Raw genomic sequence first — 18,783 nt, 5'->3', positions numbered from 1 at the left:
TCTCTTTACTGAAATACAATCTACTGCAATACTTGTTCTCTTGTTTTTCGCAAACAATCATCTTCCACACAATACGGTTAATCCTTTGTTACAGCAAGCCGGTGAGATTGACAACCTCACTGTTTCGTTGGGGCAAAGTACTTTGGTTGTGTTGTGCAGGTTCCACGTTGGCGCCGGAATCCCTGGTGTTGCGCCGCACTACATCTCGCCGCCATCAACCTTCAACATGCTTCTTGACTCCTACTGGTCCGATTAAACCTTGGTTTCTTACTGAGGGAAACTTGCCGCTGTGCGCATCACACCTTCCTCTTGGGGTTCCCAACCCCAACGGACGTGCCAACCACACGCATCACTCCTCCATGGTATGTGATTGTTGGACGGCACCCGAAGGATTCGGTTAGCCATGGCTTGAGAAAGAAAAGGTGGGGAGGAGTGTCATCATAATAAAACTAAAATAAAAAGGCACTCCTTCATGGTATGAGATTGTTGGCAGGCACCCGAAGGATTCGGTTAGCCATGGTTTGTGAAAGAAAGGTTGGAAGGAGTGCCACACAAAAATAAAAATAAAATGGGAGCCGCTCTTTGAAGGTTTGTCTGGCAAGGGGGTTAGAGTGCCCACTACCATTCGTTGACAACAACAAACACCTCTTAAAATTTTACTTTTATGATCTCTATATGTTTTCAAAATAAAAGCTCTAGCACAAATATAGCAATCGATGCTTTCCTCTTTGAAGGACCTTTCTTTTACTTTTATTGTTGAGTCAGTTCACCTATTTCTCTCCATCTCAAGAAGCAAACACTTGTGTGAACTGTGCATTGATTCCTACATACTTGCATATTGCACTTGTTATATTACTTTACATTGACAATATCCATGAGATATACATGTTATAAGTTGAAAGCAACCGCTGAAACTTCATCTTCCTTTGTGTTTCTTCAATGCCTTTACTTTGAATTATTGCTTTATGAGTTAACTCTTATGCAAGACTTATTGATGCTTGTCTTGAAGTACTATTCATGAAAAGTCTTTGCTATATGATTCAGTTGTTTACTCATGTCATTTACATTGTTTTGATCGCTGCATTCATTACATATGCTTACAATAGTATGATCAAGGTTATGATGGCATGTCACTCCAGAAATTATCTTTGTTATCGTTTACCTGCTCGGGACGAGCAGAAACTAAGCTTGGGGATGCTGATACGTCTCCGACGTATCGATAATTTCTTATGTTCCATGCCACATTATTGATGATATCTACATGTTTTATGCATACTTTACATCATATTTATGCATTTTCCGGCACTAACCTATTAACGAGATGCCGAAGAGCCAGTTGCTGTTTTCTGCCGTTTTTGGTTTCAGAAATCCTAGTAAGGAAATATTCTCGGAATTGGACGAAATCAACGCCCAGGGGCCTATTTTCACACGAAGCTTCCAGAAGACCGAAGAGTCAACGAAGTGGGGCCACGAGGTGACGACACGCCAGGGCGGCGCGGCCCAAGCCCTGGCCACGCTGACCTATGGTGTGGGCCCCTCGTGACGCCCCCTGACCTGCCCTTCCGCCTACAAATAGCCTTCGTCGCGAAACCCCCAGTACCGAGAGCCACGATACAGAAAACCTTCCAGAGACGCCGCCGCCGCCAATCCCATCTCGGGGGATTCAGGAGATCGCCTCCGGCACCCTGCCAGAGAGGGGAATCATCTCCCGAGGACTCTACACCGCCATGGTCGCCTCCGGAGTGATGAGTGAGTAGTTCACCCCTGGACTATGGGTCCATAGCAGTAGCTAGATGGTTGTCTTCTCCTCATTATGCTTCATTGTCGGATCTTGTGAGCTGCCGAACATGATCAAGATCATCTATCTGTAATGCTATATGTTGTGTTTGTTGGGATCCGATGAATAGAGAATACTATGTTATGTTGATTATCAATTTATATTTATGTGTTGTTTATGATCTTGCATGCTCTCCGTTATTAGTAGGGGCTCTGGCCAAGTTTTTGCTAGTAACTCCAAGAGGGAGTATTTATGCTCGATAGTGGGTTCATGTCTCCGTGAATCTGGGGGAGTGAGAGAAACCTCTAAGATTATGGATGTGCTGTTGCCACTAGGGATAAAACATTGATGCTATGTCCGAGGATGTAGTTATTGATTACATTACGCACCATACTTAATGCAATTGTCTGTTGTTAGCAACTTAATACTGAAAGGGGTTCGGATGATAACCTGAAGGTGGACTTTTTAGGCATAGATGCATGCTGGATAGCGGTCTATGTACTTTGTCGTAATGCCCAATTAAATCTCACAATACTCATCATATCATGTATGTGCATGGTCATGCCCTCTTTATTTGTCAATTGCCCAACTGTAATTTGTTCACCCAACATGCTATTTATCTTATGGGAGAGACACCTCTAGTGAACTGTGGAACCCGGTCCTATTCTTTACATCTGAAATACAATCTACTGCAATTGTTCTACTGTTCTCTGCAAACAATCATCATCCACACTATACATCTAATCCTTTGTTACAGCAAGCCGGTGAGATTGACAACCTCACTGTTTCGTTGGGGCAAAGTACTTTGGTTGTGTTGTGCAGGTTCCACGTTGGCACCGGAATCCCTGGTGTTGCGCTGCACTACATCTCACCGCCATCAACCTTCACCGTGCTTCTTGGCTCCTACTGGTTCGATTAAACCTTGGTTTCATACTGAGGGAAAACTTGCCGCTGTATGCATCACACCTTCCTCTTGGGGTTCCCAACGGACGCGTGCTGTACGCGTATCACTCTACCTCAAAGTCCCTTCACGTCCACCTGCTGGAGAACGGTTTCATGCCTAGCTATAATTGTTGGACCAAGCACGGAGAAAGAGGGGTTATATTGGAAGACACCGAAGAAGAAGAGGATAGTGACAACTATCCTATATTCACTGAAGACGGGTGATAGTAGAATGGGGGAAGACGAAGCTGAAGAAGAGCCCATTTTTGATGAGCCGATCTTTGATGACCCCGATGACGATTTGGGTTGGGCCATTCTTGATGCGAAGATAAACTCTGGAGTGAAAAGGAGAGGTTGAAGTTGGAGAAAATGTTAGATGATCACAACAAACTGTTGTACCCAAATTGCGAAGATGGCTAGAAAAAGCTGGGTACCACGCTGGAATTGCTGCAATGGAAGGCAGAGAATGGAACTTCTGACAAGGGATTTGAAAAAATGCTGAAAATAATAAAGAAGATGCTTCCAGGGGAGAACATATTGCCCTCTAGTACGTACGAAGCAAAGAAGGTTGTCTGCCCTCTAGGATTAGAGGTGCAGAAGATACATGCATGCATCAATGACTGCATCCTCTACCACGAGGAGTACGAGAATTCGGATGTATGCCCGGTATGTAGTGCATCGAGGTATAAGATCAGGCGAGATGACCCTGGCGATGTTGAGGGCGAGTCCACCCCCAGGAAGAGGGTTCCTGCGAAGGTGATGTGGTATGCTCCTATAATACCACGGTTGAAACGTTTGTTCCAAAACAAAAAGCATGTCAAGTTGTTGGGATGGCACAAAGAGGACCGTAAGAAAGATGTGATGCTGAGACACCCCGCTGATGGGTCGTAGTGGAGAAAAATCGACAGAGAATTCAAGTCAATTTCAGATAACGCAAGGAACTTAAGATTTGGTCTAAGTACAGATGGCTTTAATCATTTCGGGGAGCAGAGCTCCAGTCATAGCACCTGGCCAGTGACTCTATGTATCTATAACCTTCCTCCTTGATTGTGCATGAAGCGGAAGTTCATTATGATGTCAGTGCTCATCCAAGACCCGAGACAACCCGGCAACGACATTGATGTGTACCTGATGCCATTGTTTGAAGAACTTTTACAGTTGTGTCATGAAGAAGGTGTACCTATGTGGGATGAGCACGAACAAAAGGAATTTAACCTACGAGCGTTGTTGTTTGTAACCATCAATGATTGACCTGCTCTTAGTAACATTTCAGGGCAGTCAAACAAGAGATACAATGCATGCACACACTGTTTAGGTGAAACTGACAATATATATTTGGGAAACAAGAATGTGTACCTAGTGCATCGTTTATTTCTTCCAAACGCGTTTATGGAGCATCGACGCGATATGAAAAGATCTGATACCCCTAAACCCCTCCTAAAACTCTAAACCCTGAATTCTCTGCCGCGGCAGAAATTTATGCATTTTCTCTGCCGCGGCAGCCAACCTTTGGTACCGGTTCATATTACAAACCGGTACCAAAGCTCCCTTGCCCTGCGCTCTCCTGGGTGCCCACGTGGAGGCCCCTTTAATACCGGTTCGCAAGGAACCGGTACCAAGGGGGGGGGGCTTTTGTACCGGTTGCTTAACCGGTACAAAAGCCCCTCTGGAACCGGTATTGATGAGCGATTGTCCACTAGTGTCGTTATACTATAATATATAAGTTATCTAAAATACTGCAAACGAGTTTCGGTGTTTTGTAAAAGTGGTATTGTAGCGTCATGGTTTGGATTCTTCCCGCAAGGTAAGAATATTTTGTTGGTGCTTTCTTTGCGAGGAAATTGTTCTATTTTTTCTTGCTATTATAAGTTGTATTTTTGGTAGTGAAAGGAACGGAATTAGAAAAGAGGGAACCACTAATATTGAGGCGATGGAAGGGTAGTATGAGAAAAATATTAGGTACTCATAGGGCGATGGAAAAAAGACGAGGTAATATGACACTACACAATAGTTGTAGTGATCACAGCGGGAACAAAGCATACTGATTGAAACATGTGACATACGAATAGATCAAGTTTGTTTTCAGAAAAACCGAAAGGTTGTAGTATTTTTGTCGACTAAGAGGTGGTGGGGGTGGACTATTTTTATTTGTGGAGTTGCTACGGAAGAAAATGGTAGTATTTTCTCTTTGTAGGTGATAAAGGTATTGTAGAAGAAGGTTATAGTATTCTTCACAGGTGAAAGAGGCTACAAACTGTGGAGGAAGTATGTGTTTTCATTGGTACCATAGAACAATACAACTTTATTTTCCCCGGGTAAAGAAGGTGCCGAATGTTGGATTTTCTCGGAATTACCACTGGAAAATTATGACATTAGGAAATTACCACTAGCGCTATTGATTTCTAATGAGAAATTGCTTTTGGGAAAATATAGGTAGCTACCGCCTCATGGAAAACTACTGCAAAATGGTTAACGGACAAATTAGAACTACCGAAAAGTAATTATGCTCCGGTGATAAATTAATGGCAGGTAATTAAACTACTGTGAAATATTTGTACCAAAAAATTACTACGAAAAGTTACAGCTGAAATATTCAAAAAATTAATGTCAGAAAGTAAAAAAGTCATGTATAGCACGTAAGTAGACGAGAACACAGCAAATTGGTGAATAGGTAAATAGGCCTCGCGAAAAATACTGCAAAATACACGTGGTAAATTAGAATTACCTCTAAAGAATTATGCTATATTGAAAAATTATTGACGTATAATTAAATTTCTATAGGATATTTATGCCGATGAATTCCTAAAAAATATTCATTTTTTAAATTAATGTGGAAAAATAAAAAATAAATGGCACTGTTCATACGCACTGTTCATGACACATAAACAGTGTCAAAATGAACGTTGGAGCAGCAACAAACATCCTATGATATGAAAAACCAGAAGACCAACGATCAAGGGAGGAAAGAGAAAAGAAAGAGCTGAGAAGGTGGAGCAACCAGATACATCAATTAGATGCCGGAGAGGTAATCAAGAAATTTATGTGGGAAGAAACAAGGAAGGCAAATTGGATCTAGCTAGAATGCCACAAAACCATCTATAGTGTACAATGATGGCGTGGTGGACCGTGATTGGATGGAAATTGGCCATAAACAGTGCCTAAACCGCTCTCCGCGCAGCAAAGTCCTTCAGCTTTGATATAGACTAGGAAGTTTGTGGCACCCGTGTTGTCTACGATGCGACATTTTTTTTTAAAAAAAGCTGCATTTTTAGGTATAAGAGTGCAGGAGTCTTTTTCAAAAACAGCTGAATAAACATCTAAAACTCGAGCGCATCCTTGGTATCAAGATCGTTGGTTACAATTTCGTAGAAATAATATAATATCTGGATTGCTGAAGTATCAGGAAAGTGCTAGTGAAATAGACGGTGGATGGTGGAGTGCTTTTGTTTCTAGACCGTTGATCAAAATATTGTAGAAATAAAACAATGTCTGGTTTGCTAAAGTACAGTAGAAGTGTCGGTGAAATACGCGACGGATGGTGGAGTGCTTTTGATTTTGGTATTGCTACAAAAGGAATGGTAGTATTTTTCCGGCCGAAAGAGGAAACAGGTGATGGAGGAAATCTATCTTTTAAAGTTACCATAGAAGAAGGTCATTCAAGGTGAAAATGTGACGGATGGTGAAGTAAGTATATTTTTTCGATGTTACCGTAGAAGAATACAACATTATTTTCCCGAATAAAGGGGGGGGGGGGCGGATGTTGATTTTTTTAAAATCACTTTGAAGAATTATGCACTAATAAAGAAATATATGCGGGTAATTATTGTCCAGAACCACAGTTGAGGTTGAAGGTTCGTGTAAAAATTACTACCCTTGTGCGTCATTGCAAAATGACCGACTAAGAAATATGCGGCCTTAAATAATTAATAGTAGGTAGTTAACAGCGTGTTTCATAGTTGACATCCGCAATGTTCAAGATGTCTATTGAGAAATTGCTTTCTAGAAAAATATAGGCAGTTGTTGTCTCGCAAAAAATTACTGCCAAAACTAATCTTGAGGTTGAAATTACCACGATGTTGCACCGTTGAGAAATTATCATCATTGGAATATACGCCCTCAAATAATTAAATATTAGGTAATTAACTATCTGTTTCATAGTTGACACAAGAAAATTACTGTTGACGGTTCGAGGATTTCACTGAGCAATTGTTTTTGAGAAATTATAGGTAGTTAGGGTTGCAAAAAATGGCTGCTATATTGTTAACGTGACTAATTATTACGGAAGCTAACTATGTTAAATGACCATCTAGTGTGAGAAATTACCATCAGAGTCTTTAAATTTTGTTAGTGCGACAAACTATTACGAAAACCGATGATCTACTGCTAGAAATTACCATCATATACTTCGAAAATAGTATGAGGATTTTTTTTAAAAACCAGAAAAGCAAAAAAGGTGCACTGTTCACGTGCCCAACACTGACCAAATCAAGGAGAGAGCTGCAAAGTGGCTCAACTTTTATATATAATAGTAAATATTATTATATACTAGACCATGATGGCGCGCCCATCCTCTTTAAGACATAGTGATATGAATTTACACAAATGTGTGGAGACAATTGGGCAGTCGATGCTAACTCCAGTTGATGATGCCATCTCATATGATAATCGTTTAGGCAGCCCCATCCTTCATTGGATCAATACACTCCCCCTCTTAAAATATAATAACTTTGAAATTCATAAAGTTTGTATAAATACATGTGAAATGGAAAATATTTACATACCAAATGTAACAGTTTCATTTATATATTCACAAACCATATAATATGCTCCTTTCATTCCATATCAGTTGTCGCTGATTTAGTATTATACTAAATCAACAACAACTAATATAGAACGGAGGAAGTATTATATACTATATTAATTAGTGGTCAAAATCGTACATCAAAGGCTGTGCGAGAAAGGTGTGCCTTATATTTTGAAACCGAGGGAGTATTGCTGCAAACCCATTTAAATAAATCTTAGAGTGTACATAAAATAAGATATAATTCATACAAATAATAATATATACACATAAAAATGAGTGTGGACATTTTAAGTTCAACATAGGGACCTAAAATTCATGTCTCGTATCATTCATTACGAAGCACCACATTCCGTTCGAAAAAAGCTCAGATAAACTTCAGGCAAGTCATATACATTCAGTTCAACTTCTTCACAATTATTATGGCAACTGTCAAAGTATGAGTTGCGAAGAAAAATTCGTTCTAGTCAAATCCAAAAACACTGGATGTAAATCGCTTTATTAGTCACAGTGAGTAAGCTAAAATAAAAACTCCATAAAACTGCATCCAAAGTTCTAAAGGTTGATTTTGGTCACCGTGTTGACTGATTTCAGGAAGGTTTTCTACTAACATGCACATGCAGAGAATTATGTCAAAAACCAAGAGCAAAGAGCTAGGTCTTCCAGCCACCTTAAATTTCTCTAAGCTTTGTAGGAAAATAATATAACAACCAGGAAGATTGTATTAGCAGGTGTTATGGCCATTATTTTTGCTAAAAGAGAACTCTGTAAAAAATATAAGCAAATTACCATATGATTTAATTTGAATAAACAACGGTAAATCATGACTAGAGAAACAACATGTAAACGAAACATGCTGATCAACAAAGTAGATGAATAGATAGCATCTAGACAAAATAAACCTATTGCATCTACTCCAAATAGCAGTACTATAAACTCTAGCAAGATGTGCAATAGGTAAGATAGAAACACGTACGGTTCAGTGTTGGTCACAACAATGGTAGCGATGTTGGCAGCCACAGCAGCAACGTTGGCGTTGTCGCCCATGTTGAGGTTGCCGAAGAGTTTGTCGATGTCCTGGAATAAGTCGTGGTTGGGGAACTCGTCGTAGGACGACGTCGTTTTGCCAATAGTCGCGCGTAAGCGCTCCCTAAAAACCTGATTACCCCTCACCCGTACAGGTCTACAAGAGGCAGGATTCCGGTGGCCTACTGTGTCTGTCGGTGCACTCCGAAGGATGGGATGAGGAAGATGAAGGCGACGACGCAATGATCTGGAAAGAGGCGGTCACATATGGTGTCTCGTACATGCTAGGGTTCGCGTCCATGCTTATATAGTATTAATTTTTGTGTGTGCCACATTCATACATTTTAGAACCCCATGTCATGATATTTAGCTACCTACTGTATATACTTAGAGTTATCTAGTGTGGGTAGTTAGGAGGGTGGTTGTACCCCCAGCCCACCAGAGTTCAAAATATAGGTTTAACATGTGTCTCATAAAGGCGAAATATTCATAGGCGGCGTTCCCGTTGACAGCGAGGCGTCTGTGGCGACTTCATCAATTTCAGGACCCAATCCCCCGACTCAGTCCTCGGAGGTGCTCATGGTGTAGGGTGTGTGCGCGCGTTCATTGGGGTGAGTCTATGCGTGTGTATATGAGCGTCTGTGTTTGTACTGTGTTTCTAAAAAAAAAGAGATTTGATAAAACAGACATGCATCAACTATTATATCATTGGTATTATCATACAATGGAGTCATGGTCTAGACCGCACATAGGCTTATTCATGGGTATTCAGCTAAATACCCATAATTTTTTGCAACAAAAAATTAGATACTATTCATTCCAAGCGATCGATTCGGTGGCGGCGGTAGCGGCCGGCGCAACGATCGATCCCGCCGGTGTGCGGTAGCGGGGGAGGTGGCCGGCGGGAGCACTAGGGGCAGTGTGACGCCGTTGCAAGGGCGATCACGAATCGACGCGGAGCTGCAATCGTTGCAGGCCACACGCATAGTCGCACAAGACATCTTAGTCACGGAATTTTCTCAGGGTAGGTAGGATCAAATTCTGAATCCAAATTGATCTATTTAAGTTTCCAAACTAGCAAATCAACAATTGCTCTTTCAATTAAAGTTAGCTATTGACGGTTAGGCTTACTTTGACGTTTTGCATTGGATTTTTTTTTTTGGCTTTGAATACCCATTGTAATTATCGTGTGCCCACCCATGAGACCGCATGAGTAAGAAAAAAAGGGTGTGTTTGGTTTAACCGCGGATCTATGTCACTACAGGACGGCCCTAGCTGGCGCTCGCGCGCCAAATTCTTATGGAGCGATCAGTTTCCAACTACCTTTTCTTTCCATTTTAGGCAAATTTTGGACTGTAGTGCATGCTATTGAGGGAAAGTTTTGCATGCATACACAAACAGACGAATTTGCTGATGTCAGCCAGAATCTTTCCCAATTTCGTATATTCAAAACATTTTATCTCCTAAATGAAAACTTAGATTTAAGATCCGCTTTCACCAACAAATCCGTCTCGACGAGATCTTCAAAACTAGCACCCATGTTAATATGTTTCGACAAACTTTTTTTCTGGCTAAAAGTTATCAACCCTCTCTGTTTGAATAATCAATCCTCCGTACTTAAGTGATCAACGGTGAATGTATAAAATTATCAACCTGTTGCACCTATTCAGGGAAAGTTCTGCATGCATGCACAAATAGACGAATCTGCTGATGTCAGCGGAATATTTTCCAAATTAAAAAATTTAAAACATTTTAACTTTCAAACGACAACTCCAAATTAAGATTCGCATTTACCAATAAATCCGTCTCGACGAGATCTTCAAAACTAGCACCCATGTTGATATGTTTCGACAAACTTTTTTTCGGGCTAAAAGTTATCAACCCTCTCTGTTTGAATAATCAACCCCTCCGTAATTAAGTGATCAACGGTGAATGTATAAAATTATCAACCTGGTGCAGGCTATTGAAGGAAATTCTTCATGCATACACAAATAGACGAATCTGCTGATGTCAGCGGAATCTTTTCAAAATTTGAAAATTCAAAATATTTTAACTTTCAAACGACAACTCTAAATTAAGATTCGCTTTCACCAATAAATCCGTCTCGACGAGATCTTCAAAACTAGCACCCATGTTGATATGTTTCAAGTTACTTTTTTCGGGCTAAAAGTTATCAACCCTCTCTGTTTGAATAATCAACCCCTCCGTACTTAAGTCATCAACGGTGAATTTATAAAATTATCAACCTGGTGCAGGCTATTGAGGGAAAGTTCTGCATGCATGCACAAAATAGACGAATCTGCTGATGTCAGCGGAATCTTTTCCAAATTTGAAAATTCAAATCATTTTAATTTTCAAACGACAACTCCAAATTAAGATTCGCTTTCACCAATAAATCTGTCTCGACGAGATCTTCAAAACTAGCACCCATGTTCATATGTTTCGAGAAACTTTTTTCGGACTAAAAGTTATCAACCCTCTCTGTTTGAATAATCAACCACTCTGTACTTAATTGATCAACGGTGAATGTATAAAATTATCAAACCGAAAGTTAATTTTATTTTAAACATTTTAGCAAATCTTTTATAGTTTAGAAGCTATCAACCCGGTGTCCTGTTATTTATCCACAGTAAATATAAATAACTATCAACCCTAAAAATCTAACTCCATTTCGAATATTTTGGCGACTCTTTTTAGTTTACAAGTTATCAACTAGGTGCTCCGTTATTTATCAATGGTAATTATAAAAAACTACCAATCCTAAAACGTATTTCATTTAGAATATTTTAGCGAACATTTTTTTATTTTACAAGCTATCAACCCAGTGCCTCGTTATTTATCAATGATAAATATAAATAAATAATAACCCTAAAAAGTATTTCATTTAGAATATTTTAGCGACTCTCTTTTAGTTTAGAAGCTATCAACCCGGTGACCCGCTATTTATCAATGGTAAATATAAATAAATATCAACCCTAAAAATTTAATTTAATTTAAAATATGTAGCGACTCTTTTTTTGTTTACAAGTTATCAACCCGGTGTCCCGTTATTTATCAACGGTAAATATAAATACCTAGCAACCCTAAAAAGTAATTTTCATTAAGAATTTTTGGAGCAACTTTTGTTAGCTTACCACTTAAAACAGTACTTAATTTGAGTAGCAAGTGGTAGTTCATTTGAGTTGCAAGTGGATCTTTCCACCCGTTATTTTCCCCCTTAAAAACCACTGGCCCGAAAAAGGGAATTGCAAAAGGACCCCATTAAATATGAATTACCGTACGAAAAAAACCCAAAAGGGAATTGCAAAAAGAGAATTGAGAGTCTGCCTCGTGCTGAAGAAAAAGAGTGAGATGCTATGTATATGCATGCAACAACTTATGAAAGAGTGCTGAAAAGTTGGCTCATTAAATGCAAATCCATTAGATGCTCTGTGCATGTGCATGCATGCAGTGTGAACGCTCTTGGCTGCATGCAACTTGCAAAGTAGTAATACAAGCTGTTAGTGTGAACACGTGTGAACGTAATTAAAACACTACGTGATACAAAGGGAATTGAGTCGCGCTTTCGCGCGAGCGCTCCGCGCCGACAGAAACCGATCGCTCGAGCGAGCGATTGCCAGGGAGGGGATTCGGTCACTACATGTAACTCGCTAGGATGATAGTCTAAACTGAGACTTGTCCACCTTGCAAGAAAGATAAGATATTTTCTCCAATGTATGAGATGCCCTCTCTTATTAACAAATTTTGCAGTTCAGGTTTTAGTCATGTTCTAAGATAATCTTAGGAGCGTGTGAGCAGTAATTATTGTAGACAACACTAGACATGACCCCAGTGCATACCATATGGTCCTTCTGGAGGACGTGCAATATTATCAACCACTATATACCTAGTCGATATGTCGTGTGTGAGTGCATTCCTTTTTCTAGGAGACTTTCTTTTTGAGCGAGGCCTTCATAGGGAACTTGTTCAACCCATGACAGTATTTATTCGAAATATTGTACTCCCTCTGTATTCAAAAGTGTGTACGTGTGGATTTTTTAAAGCATATTTAGGATTTTGTATTTGGAATGTGTCATTCACCATTCTCACTTCTTCAATTTTTTCACCTCCAACAAGCTAAGTGCATGTTGGAAATAAGAAGACCATATGTTAAATACTATCTGTCTTGATTCTCGTATGAACGAGAGAAAAATATTTTTTACTACTTCAGCATGACTCATGAGAACAGGTAGCTGTAAGCCCTTGCTCACGAGCCACACCCTTCATCACTTTTCTGTTTCTTGCACCATGGTCATACTCAAGATTTATCTATCCCCCAGCAAAAAAGTTTTACATGTCCTTTTCGTCCACTTCATATCATGTTTGTTTTGTGTGAACTCAAGTGGCATCATGCTCTCAGGCATTTCATCAAGCACCTCCTGTGCATAAGAAGGGATAAACAAACCAGCATACACCTCGTAGATTACTGGGGCAGCCAACCAAGATTCACACACAATAGCACGAAGAAGAAACCAGAATACCCATAAGCATCCAAACCAATAATTTCTCAAGCACCTGAGATTACACGCTGTGGTACTGCTGCTGCAGCGAGTGCCCTCGATTCACTGCACATGTGGTCTAGTAAGAGATGAGTACAGAGGGATAGATGAAAAGATATGCCCGAAAAACTCATTTCAATAGAAGCAGAGATGGAATTCTTATGATAGGAAACTAGCTCCATCCCGACTAGTTGACTGTTCCGGTTTCGGCTTGAGGGAAGTGCTTTAAATCGATTCAATGTCATTCTTCTTTCCGGATCAACGATGAAATGGAATCAAAACAGGAGGGAGGTTGCTTTTTGCTTTCGACTCTCCTCGTCTCGTGGTTACTGGTTTCCTTTTCTCAATGAGTCTAAACTCTACTTTTCATCTCGTATGTGATGTGCCAGTTGTTTTTATCGATAAACAAGACGCATTCTATCACAAGCCAAGAAAATAAGTCTAGCACCATGTGATAATATTTCTAACATAGCTCCATTGAGTCCAATGTCGGTTATGGAACCAATTCCTAGAATTATGAAACCCATGTGAGGAAGAGGCTATTCTTTTTTTTAATCCAAGAGAAGTTGAAGCTGCATTCCCCAGGGAAAATCTATAATGAGCATGAGGTAACAATTCCATGTTGATCCGAATCAATCCGTATGCTCCCATCTTTCAGAGGATTCCCGCTAAAAGCATACATGTACTGTAATGCGCTTCCCGAACTCCGATTCAAAAAAAAATGGAACCACCTAGACTTTGGGAAAGGGGAGTAGCGGACCTTAGGCCGAGATGTGCAATCCTACGGCACATTCCAGTCATCAAATAAAGGAAATCGCAATCCAAAATCCCATTCTCAACTAGCAGAGGAAAGGAATAACGATTTAGGGCATGGTTTGACTAGAACAATACGTTCCCCACGAGAGGCGGGCAAAGCCCACTAGAGACTAAGAAAGCATGCCTGTGGAGAAGAGGCGTATGCCAAGTCAATTGGTCCGATTGTACAGGCAGATCGATACTTGTTTCCGGTCTGCTTTGGGCAGAGGGCAGAATCTATTGATTGAGGAAAGGATTGTTATCCTACATACAAAGGAAAGAATCCCGCCAAACCAAGACAAAGTACGGTCTTCCTCACTAGTTGCTGCTGCCCTTACTAGTTTAGTTGCTATTGCCCCCACGCTAAGGGCGCTATTGGTCCATGCGATGCTTGGTTAAGTTATTCACCCGCTTTCTCGGACTCTTGGTAAGCTCGTATGATTATCCACCTCCACCTTTAGCTCGTGGGTTGGCTCTCCGATTTCTATCGCGACCTATCAATATTGGAAAGTAAAGGTAGTGAAAATGCACACCTTAGTGGTAACGGCAGTTTTAGAAAGCACCTCTGCCTTTCCTGAAACTCAAACAACCTACTAGGCTAGGCTGGCTAATCCAGACGAAGAAGATAGCGAGAAAACGACTCCTCAAGCCGAAGTAAGGGCGGGACCATCTTCTTTTCTGACCGTTTGGAGCTGCTCACAAGTATTAGAAAATGAAAAGTACATTTTTTATAAACAAATTTTAAACCTAAACATCCACTTATCTAAAAATGGAGGGAGTAGGTACGAATCTAGAAACCTATCACTTCTATCGTGTAGCTTGTGTGCACGCACGTACTCCAATCAGCAAATCAACTCCCCATAGGGGTCAATCCTCCCCGTCTGCCCGCAGGGTCTCGATCGGGCACCTGTCTCAACCGTATATATGCACCATGACAGACATGCAAATCGACCCACGAATGCAAATCGTGCCCCTCGTTTCTTCCTCCCGCGCTGTCCCAGCCGGCAACGCCCCAACGACGGGGAGAGGTCGTCCTGTGTGGGTGGGTGGGCTCTGTTTCTCTGACAGGTGCCCGTTCCCTCCCGGCCCTTTGCGCCATTAACGCGGGAACCCGAGCTCGCTTGGATATCCTGATGCTCGCCGGTCCGCGCCTGCAGCTCGCCGGTCCCCGACGTCGACACGGAGCGGCCGGGGCAACGACATTTTGCTGCCGCTAAGCTCTAGCGTCAGCGCAATCATTGACAGTAGCCGTCGCGTGCGTGTTAATGAGTCAACTGTCAGCTGCGCATTGCTCCTCTCCTCCTGACCAGGCGACCAGCTTGTGCGTGTGTACACTGGTGGAAAAACAGGCTTCGGGTGAGCCCCATAAGTCGCGATGCTGCAGGATCCGCGACAAATGGTACCTTTAGTCGCGGTTCGGGAGGAGAACCGCGACCAAAGGCCTGGGCCCAGGGCGCTCGGTGGCCAGCCGGTGCACGTGGGGGGTCTTTAGTCGCGGTTGGCCAGGCCAACCGCGACTAAAGGTGCCCGAAGGCCTTTAGTCGCGGTTGGCCAGGCCAACCGGGACTAAAGCCCCTCCCCTATATATACCCATCCAGCAGCCAACACTTAGCCATTTGGTGCCATTCTCTTCACAAGCTCACAAGTGGGTGTTAGGTTTGCTTTTGGTTCCTCTTATGCACATAAGGTGTTTGATGAAATGCCCCAAGAGCATGAAACAAACATGATATGAAGTGTTGGAGCCACACTTGAGCTTTCTCATTTATTTTTTCCTCCTCGATCGCGGTTAGCAACTTGAACCTTTGATGTGTCGTTGATAAAATGTGCATGTGTGTGTAGTTCATTGTTTAATTTATATTGTTTGTAGCTAGTTAGTTTAACAAATGCATGATGGTTAATTATATATTTTATATTATAATAATGCAGATGAATCGACAATGGATGTACGGTAACCGACTCTCCGGCGAGTTCAGTGCGGGTTTGAAAGATTTCCTCGTAGTGGCTAATGCGAACAAGCAGGAGGGTTTTGTTATCTGTCCATGTGTTAAATGTAAGAATCAGAAGGGTTACTCTTCCTCAAGAGATGTTCACATGCACCTGCTTCGGCACGGTTTCATGCCAAGCTATAATTGTTGGACCAAGCATGGAGAAAGAGGGGTTATAATGGAAGAAGATGAAGAAGGGGATGATTTCATCGATGAAAGCTATCTTGCTCATTTCGGTGATACTTTCATGGAGGATGCTGAAGGTGAAGGGGAAGGTGAAGGGGAAGGTGAAGAAGAGGCACGTGATGATCCCGTTGATGATCTTGGTCGGACCATTGCTGATGCACGGAGACGCTGCGAAACTGAAAAAGAGAGGGAGAATTTGGATCGCATGTTAGAGGAAAATTTTGAGACTTAAAAAACTAAAAGAAGACTTGTAATTTGAGACTTAAAATTTTGACTTTTTTTGACTTAATAATTTTGACTTAAAATCTTGACTTAATAAAACGTACTAGATCTAGGGGGGAGACGGAGGCCCGAAGGCCGGCCGGGGGCGCGCGCCACACACACGCATTAGGACGGCGTGCCACACACACGCACTAGGGCGCCGAGGACACATAACTTAACCACCGCGCGAGGGTTATGTGTCCTCGGCACCGCCACCGCCCTTTCGCCACCGCCCTTTCACCACCGCCACCGCGCGCGTATACTGAGGGGGGAGCGAGCCCCTCGTCGCCCCCTCCGCATACGCCTCCCTCTCCGTGACGCCGTCGTCTACCGCCCCGTCTCGCGCTCTTCCGCGACACCCTCTCCCAACCCCTTCCAGCTCGCCGGCCCCCTCCTTTTTGCCACCGCCCTTTTGCCACCGCCACCACCCCTTCTTCACTTAATTAATTTGTTTTGACTACATGTTTTCAGGACTGACATATGGCGGACGATAGAGCTGACCCGATTCTGGACAACTATGATCCGGACGCTGAAGACCATATGTTCGGCATCATAAAAGGCGATATTCCATATGTGCCGACCGGAGAAGAAGAAGATGATATCTCTTCTTATCTGAACCTTGAGTGTGAAGATGAAGGGCGCCGTCGGCAGTTGCAGATGATGCCGAAGAAACGTCGATAAACGACGATCTTCAATTGGAAGTAGCAACCACCTCCGCGCCGAGGTATATATATATATATACATATTGAGCGTACGGTGATACAACTAACTGATTTGAATAAATGTGTGTGTACTAACGCGCGCGACTCTCTTTCTTATTTTAGCCCTCGGCCGGATCGTCGAAAAATCGAGTACGTCGTCAAAGCGTGGCGCAACCAAGACGATGAAAGCAGGAGAAACATGCACCATCGATGTTGTCGACGAAGAAACCGGCAGCCGCTGGAGCCCAGCAAGAACGCCACCAAGTTTGTCGCCCAATGCGGAGCCGTTGTTAGAGACAACGTCTCGATCACCCGCCAGAGTGGAATGAGCCAAAGAAGGCACGTGTTGGTTTCACTTTTGTCGATAAGAGAGAAAAAAGATTGCTTCAACAAGCTTATGGAACATTTCGTTCTACCTCCTAATACCGCAAATACGATGAGGAGGTTAACTATATTGCTGAAAACAAGAAGAGGCTCAAGCTAGTGAAACTGTTCGCTCTTTCTAGGTTGGCCACAGCATTCCGGAAATACAAGCAAAATCTAGCCCATGACTTTGTCAACCAGGGCAAGACTCGGATTTCAAAGGACAATATGAGAAACTGCAACATGATTGGCCAGAATTTGTGAAGCAAAAGAAATCGGAGCAGTTCCTTGAACTATCGAAAAAAAATAAGGAAAATGCGGCCAAGAAGGAGTACAATCATAAAATGGGGCCGGGAGGGTATCGCTTTTGGCAGCCTAAGTGGGAGAAGATGGAGAACGAGCCGAGGGCGCGAGGAATCCGTCCAGTACGGAGGGATGGGACCCAAGGGCCAAAAGCTGGTGGTACGGGCATGGGGGATCGCTGAACCCGGAGACAGGGAGTGTGTTTATCGGGGCAAAATAATTACACCCACCCAAAAGCTTATTGAGGCAATGAGGGAGGCTCAAGAGGGGAGGATCAGGTTCAACAGAGAGAACGACGCCCGACAAAAGCCCTCGGGAATCCCGAACACGGAGGACGTATACGAGGCATGGGGCCCATTCCGTGGAAAATAGGGTTCCCGGAACGATGACCCGTACGGTTCTGAAGCCGTAAGAGAAAGATGGATCGGGATGCAGATGTTGTGGCGAAGTTGGTAACGGAAATGGATGTGATGAAGAAAACCGTGAGTGTACTAGTCGCCGAAAGAGATGCAGCTCGGGCGCAAGATGCTGAAGATCATCCAATGGATCTCGGAAGCCAGCAGAGAAGAAGCAGCGTGGCTTCCACGGAGGCCTCACCGGCTGGTGCACCGACGATAGAAATTACTGCACCGGAGCCTCTCGGTGGTCGAAATTACTGCACCGGAGCCTCCTCGCTACCCCGTGGACGATATAAAGGAGATGAAAGCATGTCATCTGTATTATCCTATCGGGAACATGTCCATGAAGGTAGCCATCGGCAGTGCTTTACCACCTGGAGCACTCCACCACAACAACCCCATTCAAGATGGCTATGCTCGTGTGACGGTGGAGGAGATAGTCCAAGGGTTTGAGAACCTGGACATTGACATTGCTACACCTGAAGGGGTGAAAAGACTTGGAGATGTCAAGCGCCGGTTCATTCTATGGCGAAGAAATTTATCAAGTTTCCGGGCGAGGCGCCAACAAGTCCACCCCGTACGGTGGTGGTGGTGGCGGTGGCGGTGACGGTGGTGGTGGCGGTGGCGGTGACGGTGGCGGTGGCGGTGTCGGTGTCGGTGGTGCTTCACCTAATACACCTCATTCACGTCAGCCCACGCCGCCGCCC

This window comes from Lolium perenne, chromosome 5 (assembly GCF_019359855.2).
Source record: "Lolium perenne isolate Kyuss_39 chromosome 5, Kyuss_2.0, whole genome shotgun sequence".
NCBI classification, from domain to species: Eukaryota; Viridiplantae; Streptophyta; class Magnoliopsida; order Poales; family Poaceae; genus Lolium; species Lolium perenne.
The sequence above is the reverse complement of the archived record's forward strand: the minus strand, read 5'-3'. Positions refer to the sequence as shown.